Raw genomic sequence first — 27,396 nt, 5'->3', positions numbered from 1 at the left:
GGTGCACCCTCACCCCAGTCTCAGCCACTGAGCTCTGTATCCTGCACAGTGATAGCGACCTCTTCCTAGCCACCCTCCCATACAGCCAGGTGTATGCAGAGCCCCTGATATGGTGACTGGTGCACCCTCACCCCAGTCTCACCCACTGAGCTCTGTATCCTGCACAGTGATAGCGGCCTCTTCCTAGCCACCCTCCCATACAGCCAGGTGTATGCAGAGCACCTGATATGGTGACTGGTGCACCCTCACCCCAGTCTCAGCCACTGAGCTCTGTATCCTGCACAGTGATAGCGGCCTCTTCCTAGCCACCCTCCCATACAGCCAGGTGTATGCAGAGCTCCTGATATGGGTGACTGGTGCACCCTCACCCCAGTCTCAGCCACTGAGCTCTGTATCCTGCACAGTGATAGCGGCCTCTTCCTAGCCACCCTCCCATACAGCCAGGTGTATGCAGAGCCCCTGATATGGGTGACTGGTGCACCCTCACCCCAGTCTCAGCCACTGAGCTCTGTATCCTGCACAGTGATAGCGGCCTCTTCCTAGCCACCCTCCCATACAGCCAGGTGTATGCAGAGCCCCTGATATGGTGACTGGTGCACCCTCACCCCAGTCTCAGCCACTGAGCTCTGTATCTCCTGCACAGTGATAGCGGCCTCTTCCTAGCCACCCTCCCATACAGCCAGGTGTATGCAGAGCCCCTGATATGGTGACTGGTGCACCCTCACCTCAGCCCAGCCACTAAGCTCTGTATCCTGCACAGCGATAGCGGCCTCTTCCTAGCCACCCTCCCATACAGCCAGGTGTATGCAGAGCCCTGATATGGGTGACTGGTGCACCCTCACCCCAGTCTCACCACTGAGCTCTGTATCTCCTGCACAGTGATAGCAGCCTCTTCCTAGCCACCCTCCCATACAGCCAGGTGTATGCAGAGCCCCTGATATGGTGACTGGTGCACCCTCACCCCAGTCTCAGCCACTGAGCTCTGTATCTCCTGCACAGTGATAGCGGCCTCTTCCTAGCCACCCTCCCATACAGCCAGGTGTATACAGAGCCCCTCATATGGTGACTGGTGCACCCTCACCCCAGTCTCAGCCACTGAGCTCTGTATCCTGCACAGTGATAGCGGCCTCTTCCTAGCCACCCTCCCATACAGCCAGGTGTATACAGAGCCCCTGATATGGTGACTGGTGCACCCTCACCCCAGTCTCAGCCACTGAGCTCTGTATCCTGCACAGTGATAGCGGCCTCTTCCTAGCCACCCTCCCATACAGCCAGGTGTATGCAGAGCCCCTGATATGGTGACTGGTGCACCCTCACCCCAGTCTCAGCCACTGAGCTCTGTATCTCCTGCACAGTGATAGCGGCCTCTTCCTAGCCACCCTCCCATACAGCCAGGTGTATGCAGAGCCCCTGATATGGGTGACTGGTGCACCCTCACCCCAGTCTCAGCCACTGAGCTCTGTATCCTGCACAGTGATAGCGGCCTCTTCCTAGCCACCCTCCCATACAGCCAGGTGTATGCAGAGCCCCTGATATGGGTGACTGGTGCACCCTCACCCCAGTCTCAGCCACTGAGCTCTATATCCTGCACAGTGATAGCGGCCTCTTCCTAGCCACCCTCCCATACAGCCAGGTGTATGCAGAGCCCTGATATGGTGACTGGTGCACCCTCACCCCAGTCTCAGCCACTGAGCTCTGTATCTCCTGCACAGTGATAGCGGCCTCTTCCTAGCCACCCTCCCATACAGCCAGGTGTATGCAGAGCCCCTGATATGGGTGACTGGTGCACCCTCACCCCAGTTTCACCCACTGAGCTCTGTATCCTGCACAGTGATAGCGGCCTCTTCCTAGCCACCCTCCCATACAGCCAGGTGTATGCAGAGCCCCTGATATGGTGACTGGTGCACCCTCACCCCAGTCTCAGCCACTGAGCTCTGTATCCTGCACAGTGATAGCGGCCTCTTCCTAGCCACCCTCCCATACAGCCAGGTGTATGCAGAGCCCCTGATATGGTGACTGGTGCACCCTCACCCCAGTCTCAGCCACTGAGCTCTGTATCTCCTGCACAGTGATAGCGGCCTCTTCCTAGCCACCCTCCCATACAGCCAGGTGTATGCAGAGCCCCTGATATGGGTGACTGGTGCACCCTCACCCCAGTCTCAGCCACTGAGCTCCGTATCCTGCACAGTGATAGCGGCCTCTTCCTAGCCACCCTCCCATACAGCCAGGTGTATGCAGAGCCCTGATATGGTGACTGGTGCACCCTCACCCCAGTCTCAGCCACTGAGCTCTGTATCCTGCACAGTGATAGCGGCCTCTTCCTAGTCACCCTCCCATACAGCCAGGTGTATGCAGAGCCCCTGATATGGGTGACTGGTGCACCCTCACCCCAGTCTCAGCCACTGAGCTCTGTAGCTCCTGCACAGTGATAGCGGCCTCTTCCTAGCCACCCTGCCATACAGCCAGGTGTATACAGAGCCCCTGATATGGGTGACTGGTGCACCCTCACCCCAGTCTCAGCCACTGAGCTCTGTATCTCCTGCACAGTGATAGCGGCCTCTTCCTAGCCACCCTCCCATACAGCCAGGTGTATGCAGAGCCCCTGATATGGGTGACTGGTGCACCCTCACCCCAGTCTCAGCCACTGAGCTCTGTATCCTGCACAGTGATAGCGGCCTCTTCCTAGCCACCCTCCCATACAGCCAGGTGTATGCAGAGCTCCTGATATGGGTGACTGGTGCACCCTCACCCCAGTCTCAGCCACTGAGCTCTGTATCTCCTGCACAGTGATAGCAGCCTCTTCCTAGCCACCCTCCCATACAGCCAGGTTTATGCAGAGCCCCTCATATGGTGACTGGTGCACCCTCACCCCAGTCTCAGCCACTGAGCTCTGTATCCTGCACAGTGATAGCGGCCTCTTCCTAGCCACCCTCCCATACAGCCAGGTGTATGCAGAGCCCCTGATATGGTGACTGGTGCACCCTCACCCCAGTCTCAGCCACTGAGCTCTGTATCTCCTGCACAGTGATAGCGGCCTCTTCCTAGCCACCCTCCCATACAGCCAGGTGTATGCAGAGCCCCTGATATGGTGACTGGTGCACCCTCACCCCAGTCTCAGCCACTGAGCTCTGTATCTCCTGCACAGTGATAGCGGCCTCTTCCTAGCCACCCTCCCATACAGCCAGGTGTATGCAGAGCCCCTGATATGGTGACTGGTGCACCCTCATCCCAGTCTCAGCCACTGAGCTCTGTATCCTGCACAGTGATAGCGGCCTCTTCCTAGCCACCCTCCCATACAGCCAGGTGTATGCAGAGCCCTGATATGGGTGACTGGTGCACCCTCACCCCAGTCTCAGCCACTGAGCTCTGTATCTCCTGCACAGTGATAGCGGCCTCGTCCTAGCCACCCTCCCATACAGCCAGGTGTATGCAGAGCCCCTGATATGGTGACTGGTGCACCCTCACCCCAGTCTCAGCCACTGAGCTCTGTATCTCCTGCACAGTGATAGCGGCCTCTTCCTAGCCACCCTCCCATACAGCCAGGTGTATACAGAGCCCCTGATATGGGTGACTGGTGCACCCTCACCCCAGTCTCAGCCACTGAGCTCTGTGGCTCCCTCATGTCTCCTTTTTACTCTGACACTGAGGTACAGTATGAGGGGCAGCCATGTCTAGGCAGTGTCTAGGAGTGGGGTATAATGCAGCTCCCACTTCCTCAAACCTGATCCAACACTGTTCAGGTCTTGTATATTGCTCGGAATCCCACCATGAGGGGAATCAATATATCTGGAACATATGCCTTTGATTCAATAAATTTCTGGATGATGCTCGTCCTACTAAAGCGTAACATCATCTATTGTTTTAAATAAAAAAAGTAAGATGAGCATTATGTTGTTTTAAGTTATGTTGGGAAATAACGTGAATATCAACCTAGTTCTGAATCATTCTTACATGTTTCTAGATGTTTATAATAAGAACGTGTTATAATCCGCAGGTCTATTCTTAAACCAGTAAGCAGAATTGTAATTTGACAGCAATTGTCATGTTTATAATTCTGAGTAGAGACTTGCAGGAAAATGGGGTCCCTTGACGTGGGGCTGCAAGCTTAAATGTTTTGATCAAAATATGAACTAAATCCCCATTGTTTATTATGGTGAGTGCCGTGCCTCTGTGATTTATAAATACAGTATCTATCAATATAATACAGTATATGGATATATTAAGGATTAGTCAATTGCTCGGTTATTTCTACAAATAAATAGATCTTTTGGTTCTACTTCTTCTGCTTTACCCACACCTGACCTAACAGACTGTCTAGATAACCACTGTCTTTTAAAATAGCAGCTGCTCCTCGTAGACTAACCGGCACTTCAGTGTATAAAAAAAATAAATACTGCTGACGCACACTCTACAAAACCAAGCTGTGTCACCCCAAGCCAACCTGGCCACACCAATCCAGGGGGTGCCGGGCCCCAAACTCATTCCTTTCACCAGCTTGTTGGGGTTCCGCACCCCGTTTGCAAACTTAGTATTAAAGTGCCACTAGAGACGAGGTCACCTAGATGCTAGTTGGTGGACTGGTATTTTTTGGCCAAAAAATATTCCAAGAACCTCGATTTTGCTCAATGTTAGATTGCAGAGTTTATTATAATTATTCTGACAGGCAGTGCTTAGTAAGAGTGTGCATCCACACTATATTTCCCCCCCTCCGTTCTTTGTGGAACTACAAGTCTCAGCATGATAGTACCTCTTACTATATGTGTAAATAGGGTGTGCAGTCCAAGATTCCTCACCCTTCTACAATTCAGTGTATCTTAGTATGACAAAGTTGAAACAAAGGAATATCTGTCGTGTTAGGAGAATATATTAAAATGCAGGTAACTATTGGTGGGTCATTCCATGAAAATGGTCTTTTTATGTAACGTTTGTTACCAGTTTTCATGACAAGCTCTGCATCAAAATGAAAGCATATCATGTAGCACACAAACAACATTTACTTTGCACAAAATATTCAAAACACATGCTCAAAAACAATAAATCTCACATGAAATATATTTCAAAATGTAACGTTTGTTACCATGGAATGACCCTGGTGTCTACTACATCAGGAAATTGTATCTGGTGTGTGGGAATTTTGTAGATGTAAGTCAAGGGCGTTGTTTCTGGTATACTCAATAAACAGACTATAATCCCAACCAGTACTGTATTGCTGTACAGCATAATATTTCCAGAACAGATATTGTTATTAAACAAGTAGTTTGGTTCCCAAATGCCCATAAACATATTAGCAATACTAGGCTTCATGGCCATTCCGCATATCTAAAGGTAAAAGTATCTAAGCAGCAGAGGTTCTTATGTTTTACAAATAAAATCTGTATGGTGCACTGCTAGAAACCCTTTACAAGACAACAGGTCGCTTTAATGCTGAATGCGGTGTGGAATGATTGTACATAAATCAGTCAACAGCTGCGGTGTCCTTGAGTTGGAAGTCCCCCCACATCATTCTTAGATAAAGCACTACATATCCACATATACAGATGTATCCTCACACACCGGGTGTCTTTTCATATAGTGCAAGATGCTTGGCGCGTCTTAGATGTTTCGCCACACATAACAACGAGTGCTTTTTCCTAAATATGGCATCGTAACCACATACAAAGCCACTCACAGTATACCAGAGACGCCAGCTTACTACTTCTGTGGATTGAAGCCTAATGAAACGTAGCGGGAGGAATGGTTTCAGCTGCATGTATCTGATGCTTTCATTACACAGGTGTTCTGTGTGCGGCCCACCTGGGCCGCACACAGAAGTACAAGTAACGCCAGCCACAGTGTACGCTTGCAATGGCTTTTTTTCTCTTCTGATGTGCCAATAAGGCAATGTTGGTATCTGAGTCAGAAGGAAACATAGAATGTGACGGCAGATAAGAACCACTTGTCCCATCTAGTCTGCACCTTTTATTTACCTTTTGGTGACTTCAACCCTATTTGATCCTTTGTTCTTTGTAAAGATATACCTATATCTATACCAAGCATGTTTAAATTGCTCTACTGTCTTAGCCTCTACCACCTCTGCAGGGAGGCTATTCCTCTTGTCCACTACACTTTCTGTGAAGTAATTTTTTCTCAAGTGTCCCCTGAGGGTAGATGCTAGAATCAAGTGGGCTAAGGGACCTTTTCCATCTGGGGGAGGAGTCACAACACAAGGGGGAGGAGCTAGGCCAGCGGGATAGTTCCTCTACTATCCACGCCACCAACTATTACCTTTAGTAATCAGGTGGCGAGCGAAGCGAGCCCGCGAGGGTACTTTTTGGGTACCCTGTTCGCCCGTAGCTCCTCCCCCTGGTGACGTGTCTCCTCCCCTAGATATGTCAGAAGGTCCTTTCTCCCACTCCGAAATAGAATCAACCGTCCCCTGAGCCTATCTCCCTCCAGTCTCAGTGCATGTCCTCATCTCCTAATACTTCTCTTCCTGTGAAGAATGTCTCCCTCCTGTACCTTGGTAAAACCCTTGACATATTTGTAAGTTTCTGTCATGTCTCCTGTTTCCCTTCTCTGCTCCAAACTATACATATTGAGATCTTTCAGTCACTCCGTTATGTGGTGTACACCATGCAGATGTGTGAGTGACTAGAGAGAGAATAAAGGCATGTTTGAGAGAATTGTGTAGAGGGAAGTTATTGGGTGGATATGTCAGTGGTGTATCTGGAATGTGATAAGCTGCCTGAAGAGGTGAGTGCTCGGGGAACACTGGAAGGTTTGGAGACTAGAGGAAAGTCTTGTTGTGCATGGGAGGGGACATCTTCTTACAAAAGGTCCTGGAACCAGGAATGAGAGCAGGTAATGCATGTTGATGAGAGACGCAGATCCTCTGCAGTGTAGAGGGGTAGGGTTGGGAGATATTCAGAGAAAAGGGAAGAGATGTGCATTGGTATAGTTTTGTTGATGGCCTTACGTGATAGTAGAAGTTTATATACCAGTAAAAACAGACAGCCAATGTAAAGACTGACCGCGAGGGCAGCAGTAGAAAAATATTTTAAATACATTTTAGGAGAGAAAAACCAGTAAGGATGCAGGTTACCATAATAAGCCATGCGGGAAATAATGGGGTCAAATCAATTAGTAGTCGAGATTTGGGTGGGTGCGCGTATATACGGTACCCCCGGAATCACAGATTTTGATGCTTCTCATTTACATATACGTTTTGTTTTACTACAATAGCGACAAGGTGGGATTTCGTTCTCAAATGAGATCTGCACTTAACTGAATCCACCAGAATGTGTCCATGAATTAAAGTTTGCAGGTGTCCTGTGTGACCTATATGTGTATTTTGGATATGCCTCCTATATTGTATATAACAGGAATTGAATATACAGTAGATTGGATGTAGAAACAATCTACTGGCGAGGGAAAGATTCCAGGAAGAAACTAGTGATGCCACAAAATGTTCTTTTTTTCTTTTCCTTTCTAGTCATTTAAGATGAGAACAAATATATAATTCTGTACTTTTACAGACTGAGGTATGATGCACAATTCCGGGTGATTGCAAGATGTGTGTAAGATTCCAAACGCTTCTTAAAACACACAGTTTGGGTGTTTGGTGCACATGCCGTAGACGGAGCTGCCTTGCAAAATAAATACCACTGACGTTGTGCTACAGAGAAGAAGGATAAATGATCATTTTCCCCTAAACGTGCATTTTCCACATGCGGCTTTGTGGTTGAGTTGACTTGGAACAGATTATAAGTATTTCCTTTAAACACCTCAGTCATGCTATTGGCTGAAGGCTCTGCCATTCGATAGCGCCGAGGCAGCGGCCGCTCAGCCCTGCAGGTGCAGATGCTACAGATATTTTCCGTCCTTTTCTGGACCAAAATTCCTGCAACACCTTGCTGGAAGCCAAGAACAGAAGACGCAGAATGTAAGACAACTGCAAACAGTTGCAGAAATGCAATAAGGAGACCGTCGGCTCCGATTCCAGGTAGGCTTGGTCTCATTGACAGATGAACGGAGATTAATGGGCTGTCAATCTGCTTCGCAAACCCGTGAGATTAATGAGATCTCTAACTTTTTTGCAGGAAATTTAATCAAAACACGTTTGGTCGTCCAAACCACAACAAGAAAATATGAGGAGAAACCTCACTAGGAACCTGACGCATTAAATATCAACCTGCAGTCAGGGTTTTTGGTTTATGGCTCTTAATAAGGAATGTTCCATAGACATGATACAACACGGAAATAAAAATATTATCTCCTACAGCCAAGGAAAAACAGCCCAGTGCCCTTTGAGCAGTAAGAGGGTGGGGTAATTAAAATAGGTCATAATAAATTTGGCATGTTTGCCATACAAACCCTGCCAGCTATTAATTGTTGGGCTATGCTTGTTCTAGTAGAACCACAAGAGAAGAGGCAGCATGCCCTTCCAGCTATGGAGAAGCATATCCAGAATACAACCACATGACTGTGACAAGGGCAGCTCAATATTGACTATTACAATGTAAACTCTTAAAATATAATAGTTCAGGGTTTGAAAATGTGTTATAATTTATTCAGATTTGCCCCCACTCTCTGAAAAGTGGACACACATCTATAGATACATACAGGAATATTGTCCCGGGCAGTTCAGCAGTTACATAACGCAAACCAATTCTTCACATTTGCTCTAGGATATGGTGCACTGTCATCTTGATAGGAAATATTCACATGGAGATACTTTGTTCGCACTGAGAAGCATTGAAGTCTTGAGTGTTCTGATATACTGTATTTGGCTGCATACATAATTTTTTTCCAAGATTTGAAGCCATCCAACACCAGTAGCTGACATGAATCTCCAGAAAATGAGCTTCACCGGATGCTTCACAGATACTGTATGCTTAGACACTCAGGACAAAATTCTTTGAGTGGAATTAGTCATACATATTTGCTTGCTTAATTGCCGTAAATGCAGGAATGCTTTTCATCACTGAAAATTATTTTCTGCCAATGTTTCTTATCTATGGTCTTGGAGTGAAGCTCTTTGTCCATGCCAGTCGTCACCTCCTGCGAAACTGTGTCAGCAATGTGTTTCTCCCTTTAACCACGTAACTGGCATGGTCAGATCACATGCGACCGTGCCACCCCACTGTGTCCCTCTCAGTGATACAATAATCCCCTGAGGAAGTTATTTTACATGAAACGCGTAGGATGAATGCACAGCACTTACAGCTAGGAGCTATTTCTTCTGTTATAAACTTGCATGCTGCAGTGGGGTGAGGAAGTAAGTTGATCTTATTTTTTCTCCAGTAGAGTCTTACTACGTGAATGAGAGTGTTATAATGTAAGAGTATATTTTACAAAAACATTTTTTTAATGAAAGTATCAGTTGAAGAGGCGAGTGAATGAATATGTTATGTTACATGACACAAACCCAATTATGTTACGTTTAGAAGTGATGTTTACAGATAAAGATAAATTATTAGTATGCTGGACATAACGATAGGTTAACCCTCATCATTGCTGCGATGCGTTCGCAAATATCGCAGCAATGACTACGTGACTGAATCGCGCAATGCATTTCCTGTGGATCACAGGTGTGACTATTCGCATGTACTCGTGAACGGGCAATCTTGCCGCAGAAAACGTAATTGCGGGAGCGACTATTCGTACCAACATTTAAAATAACATTGTCCCTATGATCAATAAGTCATAACACCTTCGTCCATTAAAAAACAACAACAATTTTTTAGAAAATTGTTACAGAACACCTCAACATGAGTGGCCCTTGGCCGTATTTCATGTCTGCGTCTGGTATGAGGGTCTATTTGCAGGACCCATCAAGAAGACTGGTCCATCATCTAATTACTGCAGGTCGTTTTTGAATCGCACTAATTGGAGGAGGTCCAAATCCATCATTTGTTTCAGATAAGCAAAAATACATGAAATCATTAAGTACACATAATTATTGAAATATGTTTGTTATATTTGTGTGTTTTTTTTAAATAAATATATGTATTTATTATTTTGCTCATTACTATGTGTTGCTGTGTCACCAATTTGTATCTACCTCTGGTATAAGACAGGTTAGTTCCAGCGAGGGTGTGTGCTTCTACTGTAAAACCGCAGGGATTATCTCTGATTGTTCTGGCCATGCCACTTCTAACATAAATGGGTATGACCTGTAAGGTATAGGACGGGCATTGTGTTTTCTCAGACTGGAATGTGCAAGGGGTGCCAAGTCATGACAGAGACACTGGCACAATGCCCGCAGATTACCAGTGGAGTCACAGGATAATGATACCTGCGCAGGGTAGAGGGTAGAGTGTGGAGTTGGACGCGGGCCATCGTGGCACTGACAGACCCACGTAAGACATTGCTATTGTCAGTTGTGGTAGTGCGGGAGGCAGGGTGCCCGCACTGCTGCCAACCCCATACAAGCTCAGGATTATGTTTTAGTTGGCTAAGTTTGTAGAGTTGAAATTACATATAATCTCGTCTTTCATCACCTCTCATTCAATGCCAGGTGCCAAGATTATCACAGGACTCAGCAGTTGCTGAATGTTTGCTTAGCATGACGGGACACAAAATATACAGATATAAAGGAAGATAGATATGAACTAGATAGATGTGAGACTGATGGGTTGTGTATTACGCCTACAGTCATCACCTTAATATAATGGTGACACTGACCATACTGACATTCATCGTGTAGACAGTGATGAAATGTCGATATGTTAGATTGTCACCATATTGTCCCTGGTGGCCCATCGGTGACTAACCTGCTCCTGACAGCTGCAGTGGCATCTTCTGGATACCATCAGTCATGTGACCGTCACTTCCGGGTCAGACCTCCAATCCTCCAGCGTTCCTGTAAGTATTTCTCCGCTATCCCTAAACCGTAATACCTACCCCTAACTTCTTCCCCTCCACACAGCCTAACCCTAACCTCCCCCCACAGCCTAACCTTAACCTCCCCTCCAGCAGCCTAACCCTCCCTCTAGTGCCCAACCCTAACCTCTCCCCTCCACACAGCCTAACCCTAACCTCCCCCCACAGCCTAACCCTAACCTCCCCTCCACACTGCCTAACCCTCCCTCTAGTGCCCAACCCTAACCTCTCCCCTCCACACAGCTTAACCCTAACCTCCCCCCACAGCCTAACCCTAACCACCCACCTCCACACATACCTAACCCTCCCTCTAGTGCCCAACCCTAACCTCTCCCCTCCATGCAGCCTAACCCTAACCTCCCCCCACAGCCTAACCCTAACCACCCACCACTACACAGCCTTACCCTAACCTCCCCTCCAGTAGCCTAACCCTCCCTCTAGTGTCCAACCCTAACCTCTCCCCACAGCCTAACCCTAACCTCCCCTCCAGTAGCCTAACCCTCCCTCTAGTGTCCAACCCTAACCACCCCCCACAGCCTAATCCTAACCACACCCCTCAACACTTCCTAACCCTATCCTCCCCTCCAGCAGCCTTACTCTCCCTCTAGTGCCCAACCCTAACCTCTCCTCTCCATGCAGCCTAACCCTAACCTCCCCCCACCACTACACAGCCTAACCCTCCCTCTAGTGCCCAACCCTAACCTCCCCCCACAGCCTAACCCTAACCACACCCCTCTACGCAGCCAAACCCTCCTCCGACTGCCTAAACCTAACCTCCCCTCCAGCAGCCCAACCCTCCCTCTAATGCCTAACCCTTACCTCTCCCCTCCATGCAGCCTAACCCTAACCTCTCCCCTCCATGCAGCCTAACCCTTACCTCTCCCCTCCATGCAGCCTAACCCTAACCTCTCCCCTCCATGCAGCCTAACCCTACCCCTTCCCCACAGTCCACAGAAAGGGGTGTGGCCTTTTGTGAGGGGGTCCAGCCTCAAGACATGCCTTCTTTCCATCACTCTGGGGGCGTGCCCAGCCTAGGGCTAAACATACTAACATTATTTCCCATCATTTATAAATGACTAACATTGCAGTTACATGTGGGTAGTAATGCCAGCTGTGCCACCTGCCACAAATTGCCACCCAATACCCACAAGGTGTTACGCATCCCAAACATTTCTCCTATGTATGGATGCAACAATGCCAGGCCCCAATATGCATCCATGCTGCAAGCATGGGAGAGCCCTGAGCAGCTCATACTTCATACAGCAGAATGCGGAGGGTGAAGGGAGAAGGGAGCTGCGGGTCTAGCATGGATAGCGGATGCCCACGCACAGTCCTCGTCCTCCTGTAGTGTATGGGGACCAGGTTATAGCCTGCAGGCGGCTGCCACTGTGACACGCCCGTGTGGCTGCTGGTGGTGGACCCGTCCGAGCCCTATCTCTGCTTAATCTATGCCAGCTGCTCCCATGCTGCTGCGCCTCCTGGGGGATGAGTTGAGGACGGCCACCCAACCCTTCGCTCCGTCTGCTCCTGCTCTGTGAGTGTATGTCACTGTCGGCTTGCTCCAGGAAAATGCAGGTGCAGGAGGGCAGGGTGCATATCATAACTAAAATGGGCAGGGCGTGGCGCGGCGCCCTGCTAAAACAGCCCAGCATCAATGCCTACCCTCCTGCAGCCTAATCCTAACCCCTCCCCGCAGCCTAACCCTAACCACTCCCCACAGCCTAACCCTAACCACTCCCCACAGCCTAATCCTAACCCCTCCCCGCAGCCTAACCCTAACCACTCCCCACAGCCTAACCCTAACCTATCCCCGCAGCCTAACCCTAGCCTCTCCCCACAGCCTAACTCTAACCCCTCCCCGCAGCCTAACCCTAACCACTCCCCACAGCCTAACCCTAACCTATCCCCGCAGCCTGGCCCTAACCACTCCGTGCAGCCTAACCCTAGCCTCTCCCCACAGCCTAACTCTAACCTCTCATCACAGTCTAACCCTAACCTCTCCCAACAGCCTAACCCTAACCTATCCCCGCAGCCTGGCCCTAACCACTCCCCACAGCCTAACCCTAACCTATCCCCGCAGCCTAGCCCTAACTTCTCCCTACAGCCTAACCCTAACCACTCCCCACAGCCTAACCCTAACCTATCCCCGCAGCCTAACCCTAACCTATCCTCGCAGCCTAACCCTAACCTATCCCCGCAGCCTGGCCCTAACCACTCCGTGCAGCCTAACCCTAGCCTCTCCCCACAGCCTAACTCTAACCTCTCATCACAGCCTAACCCTAACCTCTCCCAACAGCCTAACCCTAACCTATCCCCGCAGCCTGGCCCTAACCACTCCCCACAGCCTAACCCTAACCTATCCCCGCAGCTTAGCCCTAACTTCTCCCTACAGCCTAACGCTAACCACTCCTCACAGCCTAACCCTAACCTATCCCCGCAGCCTAGCCCTAACCACTCCGTGCAGCCTAACCCTAGCCTCTCCCCACAGCCTAACTCTAACCTCTCATCACAGCCTAACCCTAACCTCTCCCAACAGCCTACCCCATCACTCCCGGGAATCTCTTACTGCAGCCTAGCCCTAACCTCTCCCAGCAGCCTAATCCTAACCACTCCGTGCAGCCTAACCCTAGCCACTCCCCATAACCTAAACCTAACCTCTGCCCGCAGCCTAGCCCTAACCACTCCGTGCAGCCTAACCCTAGCCTCTCCCCACAGCCTAACTATAACCTCTCATCACAGCCTAACCCTAGCCTCTCCCAACAGCCTACCCTATCACTCCCCCAGCCTAGCCCTAACCTCTCCCGGGAATCTCTCCCTGCAGCTTAGCCCTAACCTCTCCCCGCAGCCTAATCCTAACAACTCCCCACAGCCTAACCCTAACCTCTCCCCGCAGCCTAATTATGGCCCTCATTCCGAGTTGTTCGCTCTGTAATTTTCTTCGCATCGCAGCGATTTTCCACTATTTGCGCATGCGCAATGTTCGCACTGCGACTGCGCCAAGTAAATTTGCTAAGAAGTTTGGTATTTTACTCACGGCATTACGAGGTTTTTCCTTCGTTCTGGTGATCGTTGTGTGATTGACAGGAAGTGGGTGTTTCTGGGCGGAAACTGGCCGTTTTATGGGAGTGTGTGAAAAAACGCTGCCGTTTCTGGGGAAAACGCGGGAGTGGCTGGAGAAACGGGGGAGTGTCTGGGCGAACGCTGGGTGTGTTTGTGTCGTCAAACCAGGAACGAAACTGACTGAACTGATCGCAGTGGCAGAGTAAGTCTCGAGCTACTCAGAAACTGCTTAGACATTTCTATTCGCAATTTTGAGAATCTTTCGTTCGCAATTTTGCTAAGCTAAGATTCACTCCCAGTAGGCGGCGGCGGCTTAGCGTGTGCAATGCTGCTAAAAGCAGCTTGCGAGCGAACAACTCGGAATGAGGGCCTATAACCACTCCCCGCAGTCTAATCTTAACCTCTCACTGCAGCCTAGCACTAACCTCTCCCCACAGCCTAACCCTAACCTCTCCCCACAGCCTAACTATAACCTCTCCCCGCAGCCTAACTATAACCACTCCCCGCAGTCTAATCCTAACCTCTCACTGCAGCCTAGCCGTAACCACTCCACGCAGCCTAACCCTAACCTCTCCCCACAGTCTAATTCAAACCTCTCACTGCAGCCCAGTCCTAACCACTCCACGCAGCCTAACCCTAACTTCTCCACACAGCCTAATCCTAACCTCTCCATGTAGTCTAACTCTAACCACCCCCCGCAGTCTAATCCTTATCTCTCACTGCAGCCTAGTCCTAACCACTTCACGCAGCCTAATCCTAAACTCCCCCAGCAGCCTAACCCTAACCTCTCCCCACAGCCTAATCCTAGCAACTCCCTACAGCCTAGCCCTAACCTCTCCCCGCAGCCTAGCCCTAACTTCTCCCTACAACCTAACCCTAACCTCTCCCCACAGCCTAATCCTAGCCTCTCCACACAGTTTAACCCTAATGTCCCCCCCACAGTCTAACCCTTACATCTCCCCGCAGTTTAAACCTAACCTCTTCCCGCAGCCTAACCTATCACTGCCACCGCCTAGCCCTAACCTCTCCCGGGAATCTCTCCCTGCAGCCTAATCCTAACCTCTTCCAGCAGCTTAATCCTAACCCTAACATCTTCCCACAGCCTAATCCTAACCACTCCCCACAGCATATCCCTAACATCTCCCCTAAACTTAGCCCTAACCACTCCCCGCAGTCTAACCCAACCTCTCCCCACAGCCTTACCCTAACCTCTCCCTGCAGCCTAACCCTAACCTCTCCCCGCAGTCTAACCCTAACCTATCCCCGCAGCCTACCCTATCACTCCCCCAGCCTAGCCCTAACCTCTTCCGGGAATCTCTCCCTGCAGGCTAACCATAATCTCTCCTCGCAGCCTAGCCCTAACCTCTCCCCGCAGCCTAGCCCTAACCCTCTAGCAGTCTAACCCTATCACTCCCCCAGCCTAGCCCTAATGTTGACATTCTGACAATGTTGGTATGTTGCTTATTGACATCATAATTGTTGACACTGTGGTGCCAAAAATAGGATTTTAGTACCTACCGGCAAATCCTTTTCTTCTAGTCCGTAGAGGATGCTGGGGACTCCAAAAGGACCATGGGGTATAGACAGATCCGCAGTAGCTTGGGCACACTATAAAGACTTAAACTGGGTGTGAACTGGCTCCTCCCTCTATGCCCCTCCTCCAGACCTCAGTTAGAAAACTGTGCCCAGGAGAGATGGACATTTAGAGGAAAGAATTTATAAGTTAAACACAGTGAGAGTGTTATATCAGCTCACACCACGAACATACCGCAAGACATGGCCTTCAACAGAATACCAGCCTACGATATGAAAAACATACAGCCCTATGTTGAGAGAATATGTAACACAACCCGTGTGTCAACCCAACCAATAATAAGAAACCACATGCCAAGGCATGAACAACGTCAGCAATAGCCTGAACGATAAGAAATACCACAAAGTGCCACCAAAATCAATAACTGCAGACACAGTACGCACTGGGACGGGTGCCCAGCATCCTCTACGGACTAGGAGAAAAGGATTTACCGGTAGGTACTAAAATCCTATTTTCTCTTACGTCCTAGAGGATGCTGGGGACTCCAAAAGGACCATGGGGTCTATACCAAAGCTCCAGAACGGGCGGGAGAGTGCGGACGACTCTGCAGCAACGATTGAGCAAACATGAGGTCCCCATCAGCTAGGGTATCAAACTTGTAGAGCTTAGCAAAGGTGTTTGAAACCCAAACAAATAGCCGCTCGGCAAAGTTAACTCGCCGAGACATCTCGGTCATCCGCCCAATAAGAGCCCATCTACCTAGTAGAATGGGTCTCCCCCAACTTTGGTCACGGCAATCCAGCCGTAGAGCTAGCACGCTGAATCGTATCACAGATCCAGCGTGTAACAGACTGCAGAGACGCAGGCGCCCCAAGCACGCTGGGAGCATACCGGACAACCAGAGCCTCTGTTACCCCAAACTGAGCCCATTTGGCGACATAAATCGTCAAAGCCCTGACTACATCGAGAGACTTTGAATCAGCCAATGCTGAAGTTACCACAGGCATCAAAATAGGCAGGTTTTTGATAAACACCGAAAACCCTTTTCGGCAGAACTACTATCCGAGTTCTCAATTCTATCCACTTGGAAGATCAAACAGGGGCTCTTGTGAGACAAAGCCGCTACTTCTGACAACCGTCTCGCAGTCGCCCAAAGAGGAAAAGCATGACCACTCTCCAAGAGAGAAAATTTTTACACAACCATTAATAAAGGTTCCAATCAGTAAGACACAAGAAACTCAACACCACGTCAAGATCCCACTGTGCCAATGGGGGCACAAATGGAGGTTGGTTGTGCAGAACTCCTTTCACGAAAGTCTGAACTTCCGGAAAGGTGGCCAATTCTTCTTTTTTTTTTTAAAGAAAATTTATAAGGCCAAAACTGCCCTGAAACCCAAATACGGTGGCAAGGCTATGCCGTTACTTCTTTTCTAGCCTGAAGAAGTGTGGAAATGACCTCACTGGGAATACCCATTCGGACTAGGATAAGGCGTTCAACCGCCACGCCGTCAAACGCAGCCTGGATATTGTTGTAACAGTTCCTCCCGTAGAGGAAAAAGGCCAGTGATCTTATATGAACAAATCTTGAAGAACTGGATACCAAGCTCTCCTTGGCTAGACCGGAATAATGAAGATCGCCGGAACCTCTGTTCTTCTTACGTTTATCACCTTCAGCAGAGTGAAAACGGAGGGGACACATATACTGAAAACACCCAAGGTGTCACGAGGTCGTCCACTGCTATCGCTTGAGTGACCCTTGACCTGGAATCCTATTCCTGAGGTCTCTCGTTGAGGCGAGACGCCAACATGCCCAATTGAGACACTCCTCAAAGACTTGTCACATCTGTGAAACTTCTCGATGACGACAGTCTTTCTCCCGGATGGAGAGCGCGTCTGCAGAGGAAATCTATTTCGCCTTCGTTTACGTCCGGAACGAAGACTGCTAATATAACGTTTACCAGTCTTTCCACTCAGCGGAAACTATTTCAGCTGCTGCCATTGCCGCTCTGTTCCTTGTTCCACCCTAGCGACTTACTTACGCCACTGCTGTCAAGTCGTCCGACAGAATTAACACGGGCAGATCACGAAGAATATGTTTGTTGAAAACCGCTCTTAATTCAAGAAAGCTTATTGTAGACAAGCTTCGCAGCTTGACCTTTTCCTCTGGAAATACTTCCCATGTAAGGACTGCTCCCCAGCCTCGGAGATCTGCATACATGGACACCAGGATCTAATCCTGGATCCCGAACCTTCTTCCCTCTAGGAGGTAAGAACTGAGCAGACACCACAGGAGTGATATCCCAACAGGTCCCATGAAAACCACTCTGGCATTCGACCTGCTCACCGAAAAGGCCTCTTAGGCCGCACCCAACTTCCTCATTGACGGAACATATTGATGGAGTGGTACCACAAATCTGATTCGACTCAGGATCCTCAGACCTCTTTTCCACAGGAAAACACAGAACCTCAACCGTTCAGTATCTACCCTGATACTACCTCCGACATCTGCGTCGTTGGGAACAGCCCTTCCCTGTGTTGAAGAACAATCAGAGAGAAACAACGATTTGCACCACTTGTTTCTTGACCTCGCCTCAATCAGGCGAACATCTCAGTACAGAATAACAATGGCTCTCACTATTGAAAGAAAACCATCATAGTACCATCACTCCAGTGAAATGGCCAAGACAATCCTGGCTATCCCTCCAGGTAATCTGAATGCGTAGAACAACACATGTAAACTTTTTTTTTTTATAACCGGGACAGGAGGACAAGGCCCTGAACCTGACACCCCCCTGGTATAGCGTCGCGTACTACCTTCCCTTCCAGAGGGGAAACGGCAATATCCATTAGAAAATCAGTGAGGGGAAACATCTGTAACTCCAGAATGTTCCCCTTTGGATTCTATAAGTAACTCACCGGTCCTAGTCTATTCCCGGACTAACTGAAAGTAGTAACTGAGTCCTCACCGGAGCGGGGTCCCGCCATACAGACTCTGCTACCTGTGGTGTATGTGGTGTATGTGGTAGAAACAGAAACGACATCCTCTTCCGCGAACCTAACAAGGCTGCAGAACTCTTACCTTTCCACCTTTCACAGGCTGTACAGAAAGGGAAAAACAAAAAACTGTATTCAACCGATTAAAATGACTGCATCTCCCAAAAGAATGCGTCACCAACTGTTGCCAGGGAATCTAACTCCCGAAGTTAGACTTACCAGGAATATCCACCGAGATTGGCTGAACTGAGGCATCCCCCCAACCAGCGGTACACCGCCCCAGGGAAGAACTCCAGTAACTCTCGGAGTCAGCCTCAGCAGTCCCCCGGCCACACTACCTGTATACGTACGGCAGTCTGCCGCAATTTTATAGAGAAAATCCAACATAAGGAACCTCCCCTCGCTCTTTAGGGTAAATCTATTTTAAGACTTACTGAACACAAACACTCCCTCATGTGCCTGTAATGCAAAAAAAACCCCAGCATAGAAAAATAATCATATCACTTAGCTTTCCTGTATACGATCCTTTGAGACAGGGTCCCGTGTCGACCAATAGTTGACTTTCACAATATTCCATCCGTGGCGGAAAAAGAATAACCCTTCGGACTTCTGGAGAAGGTGTGAGTCACGGCCGACCTAGAGCTTTATCAACAGAGCGACCAGCACATGAGAAGGAATACTATTACTTCAGTATTCATTATAAATCGTAATATGAATATACATATTGTAATACACATATAGCCACATATCCTAAATATATATATAACATACATATAATCAGATTGTCCCGAGCCTTCTGGTCCCCAGTGACATTAATGTGTTCTGAACGTGTATGACCATGTACTGAAAAGCCCCAGTTGTGGATCTACGAGGAAACATTATAGTCGACAGAAAACCCCAGTATTCGTCAACAGCAGGGATTAGTAACCAGGCAAAATTACCGTCTTGCGACCCCAAGCGGTCCGAGGGAAGCAACTTACAACTGTATATACACAGGTATAAGTCAGATACAGCATGTCCAGTTACCCCCGGTGACAACAGTTGGTGCTGACAGGGTCACCCACATACCATTGTGCCTCCCATATAATATTTACTTTTTATGTTGTAGCAAGTACCCACGTGCGTCGGCGATGCAGACAGTGAACCCCATAGATATTTATAACAGAACACTCACGCCTGTCAACACAAGTGTACTAAAATGGGTATATCTGACAGGGGGCAAACATAAAATCCACACAAGAATGATTTAATGGTCATTCCTAACTCAACTAGTGTTATATAAGTGTAACATAACACTAAAACACTGTGCCCCCCCCCCCTTGTTTGTGCATTACATACTTCTTGGGGGGGGGGGGGGGGACAGAGAGAAAATGGCGCTGACCCTGTATGTGTGAGGGCTAAGCCCCGGCCCCCTCGGCGCGCTATAGCTCCATTAGACAGGTTGGGCACCGTATATAGTGTAAAGACACTATATACCATCAGAAACTAATGCTGCTCAGGGCGCCCTGCTGTGCGCCCTGCGCCCGCAGCTATCAAATGGCAGGGTTATCGCATGGGGCGCCCGGGACCCATAAATAAACTTTATATATATAAATAAACTGTTATATATATATGCTGCCCAGGGCGCCAACCCCCCCCCCCCCCCCCCACCCGGCGCCCTGCACCAATGGAAGCCGGCAGTGGGGGAGAAATGGCACGCAGTGCGCTATGACGCCCTTAAAAAAACCTGTAACTCGCTGCCCAGTGCGCTCCCCCCCAGCGCCCTGCACCCGTGTAAGCCGGCGGCGGGGGATCAAAGGCGCGTAGCGCGCTCTAACATGCTGGCGGGGGAATGAGACACGGTGTCCAGGCACCGAAAATGCTTTCAAGGCCAGTCTTATTAAGAAATCAGTAACCTGCCGCCCAGGGCGCTCCCCCCCCAGCGCCCTGCACCCTGTGAGTGCATTGGTGTGTGGGAGCATGGAGCGCAGCGCGACCGCTGTACCTCTGTTACTGAAGTCTTCTGCAGTCACTGAAGTCTTCTGATCTTCACATACTCACCCGGCTTCTTTCTTCTGGCTTCTGTGAGGGGGTTGACGGCGCGGCTCCGGGAACAAGCAGCTAGGCGCACCAAGTGATCGAACCCTCTGGAGCTAATGGTGTCCAGTAGCCGAGAAGCAGAGCCCTTGAACTAAGAAGAAGTAGGTCTGCTTCTCTCCCCTCACTCCCACGCTGCAGGAAGCCTGTAGCCAGCAGGTCTACCTGAAAATAAAAAAACTAACAAAGTCTTTTAGAGAAACTCAGGAGAGCTCCCCTAGTGTGTGTCCCATCACTCCTGGGCACAAAGTCTAACTGAGGTCTGGAGGAGGGGCATAGAGGGAGGAGCCAGTTCACACCCAGTTTAAGTCTTTATAGTGTGCCCAAGCTCCTGCGGATCCATGTCTACCCCATGGTCCTTTTGGAGTCCCCAGCATCCTCTAGGACGTAAGAGAAATTATGAATGTCGTTATAATCATTGTTGACCTTTTGACTGCATAATAAATACATACAGATATGAGACTGATAAACATGATATTTTATATATATATATATATATATATATATATATATATGAGATACAAAAAATTAGATACATAGATATATACTGTAGATGTGAGATAGATAAATATGAGATTTTTATATTTACAGAAAAGGAAGATATGAGCTACAAGGCAAGATACAGGGTCTCTAGAGGGGATGTTCGGATGCGAGCAGGGCCCTCTTACTCCTTTTTGTGACTGTGATGACCAAGTCTCGTTTTATTACTGCTTTCATCCTAAATGTAAAATACAACGGAATATGCTGGCGCTATGTAACTAAATATGTATCAGAGAGAGATAACAGACACTGAATATAGATGTTATAGCAGATACTCCTCCATATTAATATATATTTCCCTTTCTACAGGTACTATATACACATACAGACAAATAGAATTTGTTTTAAAAAATAAATTAAAGATTCTCTTTTAGAAAACTATGTCTGCTTGTGCATATACTCTCAGGCGCAATAGTAAAACTAATTAGTCTTCAAAAAATATTTTTTAAAAAGAATGAAAATAACTGGTCAATTAAAAAAGTTATAAACATATGGGCTGCTCCCACCTAGTACTCTGAAGTTATACTAACACAAGTTAAGCTAGATCTTTTTTGAGCATATATACATATATATCTCTCAGAGAGCGCATTAGTTTTATAACATTTATTATACAATAAAATACAAAGAACTCTGCTTTGATTAATTTAACACACACTTGTATAAAACACCAAATGGTTACTTTGAAACACTGCAGTGTAGATTTGCAATTATATTGCTACAAACGGTATCCTTTTATAAGCACTTGACAGTCTTTAATTTCCATCTATGGCCAGCTGATACCTAGATGGGAATGATGTTTTAACTTCTTTGGTATTATTTCCACTGTTGTAGCTTAGATAATTGTAATCCAGACGGGAACAAATCAGAAATCTCCTGTGTATATTAATTAGATAGATGTGGTTATGAAATGTATTGAGAGATCTGTTTGTTGATATTAGACTCCGTTTTCTATATATGCAGAATGTGGATTACCATTTGTACTTGACTGTATAAATTTGTAACACCTGGGGTATTATTCCTTAGTAGGCACAATTATGACAATTATTGCTGCCAAACAGCAGGTGATTAGTATGTTTGTAATCTCACCTCCTCACAGTCACTTGCAGGTGTACGGTTCCAAGTAAAAAAGCAGTGCCCGGCTGCGGCAGCACGCCGCTGGATGTACCTTTCGCCGGAGTCGCTTAGTTACCAGAGCCCGTCACCTTCTCTTTATCCCCGGCCGGGGTCAGAACTGTGTTTGCGTGGGTCGCGGTATCCGGCTGCAGCTGCACGCTACCTTGCCTCTCCTTATTAGATGCCGCTCGACCTTCTTCCTTTACTGAAGATATTATCCAGTGATTATGCTGTGGTTTAAGAGGTAGAAACAGTACCCCAGGTGCATATAGGCTACCTCTTAAACCACAGCATAATCACTGGATAATATCTTCAGTAAAGGAAGAAGGTCGAGCGGCATCTAATAAGGAGAGGCAAGGTAGCGTGCAGCTGCAGCCGGATACCGCGACCCACGCAAACACAGTGCTGACCCCGGCCGGGGATAAAGAGAAGGTGACGGGCTCTGGTAACTAAGCGACTCCGGCGAAAGGTACATCCAGCGGCGTGCTGCCGCAGCCGGGCACTGCTTTTTTACTTGGAACCGTACACCTGCAAGTGACTGTGAGGAGGTGAGATTACAAACATACTAATCACCTGCTGTTTGGCAGCAATAATTGTCATAATTGTGCCTACTAAGGAATAATACCCCAGGTGTTACAAATTTATACAGTCAAGTACAAATGGTAATCCACATTCTGCATATATAGAAAACGGAGTCTAATATCAACAAACAGATCTCTCAATACATTTCATAACCACATCTATCTAATTAATATACACAGGAGATTTCGGATTTGTTCCCGTCTGGATTACAATTATCTAAGCTACAACAGTGGAAATAATACCAAAGAAGTTAAAACATCATTCCCATCTAGGTATCAGCTGGCCATAGATGGAAATTAAAGACTGTCAAGTGCTTATAAAAGGATACCGTTTGTAGCAATATAATTACAAATCCACACTGCAGTGTTTCAAAGTAACCATTTGGTGTTTTATACAAGGGTGTGTTAAATTAATCAAAGCAGAGTTCTTTGTATTTTATTGTATAATAAATGTCATAAAACTAATGCGCTCTCTGAGAGATATATATGTATATATGCTCAAAAAAGATCCTCCATATTAATGCTCCAGGCCATACAGGATAGATAGACCAGAGAGTGCACAGTGTTGTGTGGTCTGATAATGTGCAGTCACTGCACAACAGCTACAGTAATAATACAACTGGTCCTATGCACACAATTCATGGGTTTCTGAAGCTTTATAAATATTCACTTCATGTTCCCTGCCCCTGACCTTTGCGAGTAATACCGTGTTATGGTAATGAGCAAGTCCTGCAAGAATATTACGCACATAATGTTAATTAATAATTAATGTTTTTGTAAAGACTTCTGCGTAGTAGTTAATATATGTATTTAATTTCTCCAATGGCTCCTTCATAAAAGTCCCTTCATCTACTCCCGGTACAGTAAGGTCACATTATAATCCACCACCTGCTAGATGTATTGTATAAGAACACTAGGTGATTCATCGCGCCCTACGGGCGCTCTTCACACCGTCGTAAGGGACTACGACCCCGTAATCTCTACTGAAAATTGACGGTGTAGAGTAGTAGTTGTATATTTTGTATTGTTGGAATGGGAATTTTGTTCGTGGGTAAATGTAGTATGCCAAAAGGGAATGTGATGATGAATGGGGTGCAGGGTCTTGTGAGTGGGTGAACAGAGGTTATTGAGGCTTATGGTGAGGGGCACAGGATGTATGTGATAGTTTGTATAGGGTTTTTATGTGGAGTCTGGAGCCTGTTGAAGGGAGAGTGGTGGGTGGAGTGGTGGTTGTGAGCGGTAATTGGTGTGGGCTGTGGATGATGAGGCTGGATTGTGGATGGGTGCCGTTGGGTGTGTATGCTTGGGGCTAGCAGTGATGGATGGCGTAGGGAACAGGAGACTTAGGATTTGGTGGAGTAGTGGGTGTGGGGTCCAAGGGGATGGTGGAGGGTGTTGTAAGGTGTCATGGGTGGTTGAGTGACACATGGCCACTGTGGGTGGATATTGGGGGTGAGGTGTGTGTAGGGGAGGGGGTAAGTGGATGTGGAAGGCTGTGTAGAAGTGTGAGGGGTGTTGGCGGGGTGGTGTATTAGTGTTAGATGGGTGGTAGGTATGGTGTAGATTTGTGGGGGGGGGGGGTTTCTAGTGCGGTGCGATGAGGGTTGGCCAGGTGGCTGTGTTGTTGTTGTGTGTGGGGAAGAGTCTGGTGCAGGTGTGTAGCGATGCAGTAGTTGTGTTATGATGTAGGGATTGACAGCTTTTGGGGGTGGATGGTGTTGAAGATGGTGCGTGTGGAGGATGTTTGGTTGTAAAAGTGGCCTGTGGCTGGGTTCTTGGTTTGCAGGTGTGTAAAATGTGGTCTGAACATGGTTCCTACTGGTGGAGGGTTGACTGAGGGGCCTTTGGAAATGGGGTAGGGGAATGGAAGTGGTGTGTGTTGACTGCAAAATGTGTGGTGGAAGGTAGGTTGACAGAGGGTGCAGCGTATGGCAGAGGTGGTAGGTGCTGGTAGGTGGGGGATGGGCAGGGCCATCGGTTGTATGTATTATTGTTTGCTTGGTGTTGTGATGGATTGGGTAGGGTGGTGAAGGTGTTGTGGATGGTGGAGTGCAGTTTGGTAGGGGTAGGGGGATTGTGCTAGGTGAGGGAAAGATGGTGTGGGTGGTGGATGTCCGGCTGTAGACAGGGGTGTGGATGTTGTCCAGTGTGTGTATATGTTGTGCCCTAGGGGTGAGTGGTCATGGCTGGTTGAGGTTTACCTGTGTTGTGTGTTATTTTTGGGGAGGGTATTGTGAGGTGTGCTGTGGTGGTGTTTTTGGGTGATTGGTGTGTGGAGGTGGTGAAAGTTTTGTTGAAAATGGAGTGGTGGGGTGGTGTATTTGTGAAAGGTGTTTGCTAGGTATGGGGCAACTGTGTTTGGGTGGTGGGCTTGTGAGGTGGTATTGGAGAGGCAGGTACATTGTTGTTGCCGGTGTGGTTTAGTGAGGTGGAGTTGTGTAAACGTGTGGCTGTGGGACTGCAATGTAGGTTGTGACAGCTTGTGGGGAGAGATGGTTGTGAAGGTTCTGCGTGTGGTGTGCGTGTGGTGTCCGTGTGGTTATAGAAGGGGAAATGTGGATGGGGTTGTTATTGTAGAGGTGCAGTGTAAAATGGCCTATGTACCTGTTGTCAGTGGTGGTGGGTGTCCTGTGTGGAGGATGAGAATGTTTGAGACTGAATGGAGGTAGTGTGTGTGTGTGTGTGTGTGTGTGTGTGTGTGTGTGTGTGTGTGTATGTGTGTGTGTGTGTGTAAGGTTTGGTGTATGGTGGGGTTTAGATGGGGGTGCTGGGTATGGTCGAGGGGGTGCATAGGTGCTGTAGTTGGGTAAAGTTAGGTGGATTAGGGCTACGGACATAGTTATGTGAGCTGTTTAGTGATGTGTTGTGATAGGGTTTGTTGAGGTTGGCAAAAGTGGTGTTGTTTTGGTAGTGGTGGTAGGGAGGGTTAAGTGGATTGTTTGGAGTGGGGATGTAATTGTGTGGGTAGTGGTTATTGGGAAGCGTTGCGGAAGGTGGATGGGTAATGTATAGTTGGTGTGGGCTTGGGGTGAGGGATGGGTGAGCAGGCAGGAGGTGTTAAAGTTGTAGGAGTTGTGGCTGTGTGGGCCAGGGGGATGGGTGACTGTGTGTGAAGGTGGCATTGGGGTGTGGTTTAACATGGGTTATGTGGGTGGATGATGGGCGTTTGGGTTGTATGTATTATTGTTTGGTTGTTGATGTGATGGATTGGGTCGGGTGGTGAAGGTGGTGTGGATGGTGGAGTGCTGTTTGGCAGGGGTAGGGAGAGGGCAAGATGGTGTGGGTCGTGGATGTCCAGGTGTGGTCAGGGTTGTGGATAGTGTCCGGTGTCTGTATATGTTGTGTCCTAGGGGTGAGTGATCATGGGTGGGTGAGGTTTACATGTGCTCGTGTTATTTTGGGGTAGGGTATTGTGAGGTTTGGTGTGGGCAGTGGTGATGTTTTTGTGTGAGTGGGGTGTGGCGATTGGTAAAGTTGTGTTGTGGAAAATGGGTTGGTGGAGGGGTGGTGTACTTGTGAAAGGTGTGTGTTAGGTATGGGGGTAGTGTGTTTGGGTGCTGGGCTTGCGAGGTGCTGTGGGTGTTGGAGAGGCAGAGGCATTGTTGTTGCGGGTGTGGTTTAGTGAGGTTGAGTTGTGTTAACGTGTGGCTGTGGGAGTGCGATGTAGGTTGTGACAGCTTGTGGGGAGGGATGGTGGTGAAGGTTGTGTTTGGGGTGTGTTTGTGGTTATAGAAGGGGACATGTGGATGGGTTTGCTATTGTAGAGGTGTAGTGTAAAATGGCCTATGTAGGTGTGTAGTCAATGGTGGCGTTTGTCCTGTGTGGAGGCTGTGAATGTTTGAAACTGAAGGGAGTGTGTGTGTGTGTGTGTGTGTGTGTGTGTGTGTGTGTGTGTGTGTGTGTGTGTGTTTTGGAGTATGGTGGGGTTTAAATTGAGTTTTTGTGTATGGTAGAGGGGGTGCATAGGTGCTGTACTTGTGTAAATGTAGGTGGATTAGGGGTAGGGGCATAGTAGGTATGAGTTGTGTTTTGTGATCGGGATTGTGCAGGGTGAGGAAAGTTGTGTGGTTTTTGGAGTGGTGGTAGGAAGGGTTAAGTGGATTATTAGAAGTGGGGCTGTAATTATGTGGGTAGTGCATGTGGTTGCTTGTAGGGTAGATGGGTAGTGTTGTGGGGTAACTGTTGTTGTGATGGTTTGACCTAATGCATGTTTAGGCTCAGAGTGTGTACATGGTGGGTGTTGTATTTATTGCATGCTGCATTGTGGAGGGGGGTGAAGGAACAGTGTTTGGTGGTTGTTGTTTTTTGGAAGGGGTACATAGATTGTGCAGGGTGTAGAGAAAATGGTGTGGTTGATGGGTGACCAGAGTGTAGCTGGACGGTGGATGTGGTCTGGCCAGTGTATGAGTTGGCTTAAAGGTGAGGGGTGGGTGAGGTGTTAGGAGGTGTAGTAGTTGGTGGAGTTGTACGTGTGGGCTGTAGTGTGAGTTTGTTGGAACGTGGCATGGCTGTGGGTTTTCTGCATAGGGTGCTTTGTGTAGGGTATTGTGGTGTGTGGATGGGAGGTTGGGGGGGGGAGCTGCAATTGGCATGTTGGTGCTTGTAGGTGAGACGGGTACTGTTGTGGGCCAATTG

Source organism: Pseudophryne corroboree, chromosome 12 (genome assembly GCF_028390025.1).
Source record: "Pseudophryne corroboree isolate aPseCor3 chromosome 12, aPseCor3.hap2, whole genome shotgun sequence".
NCBI lineage: Eukaryota > Metazoa > Chordata > Amphibia > Anura > Myobatrachidae > Pseudophryne > Pseudophryne corroboree.
Note: the sequence above shows the minus strand (reverse complement) of the source record.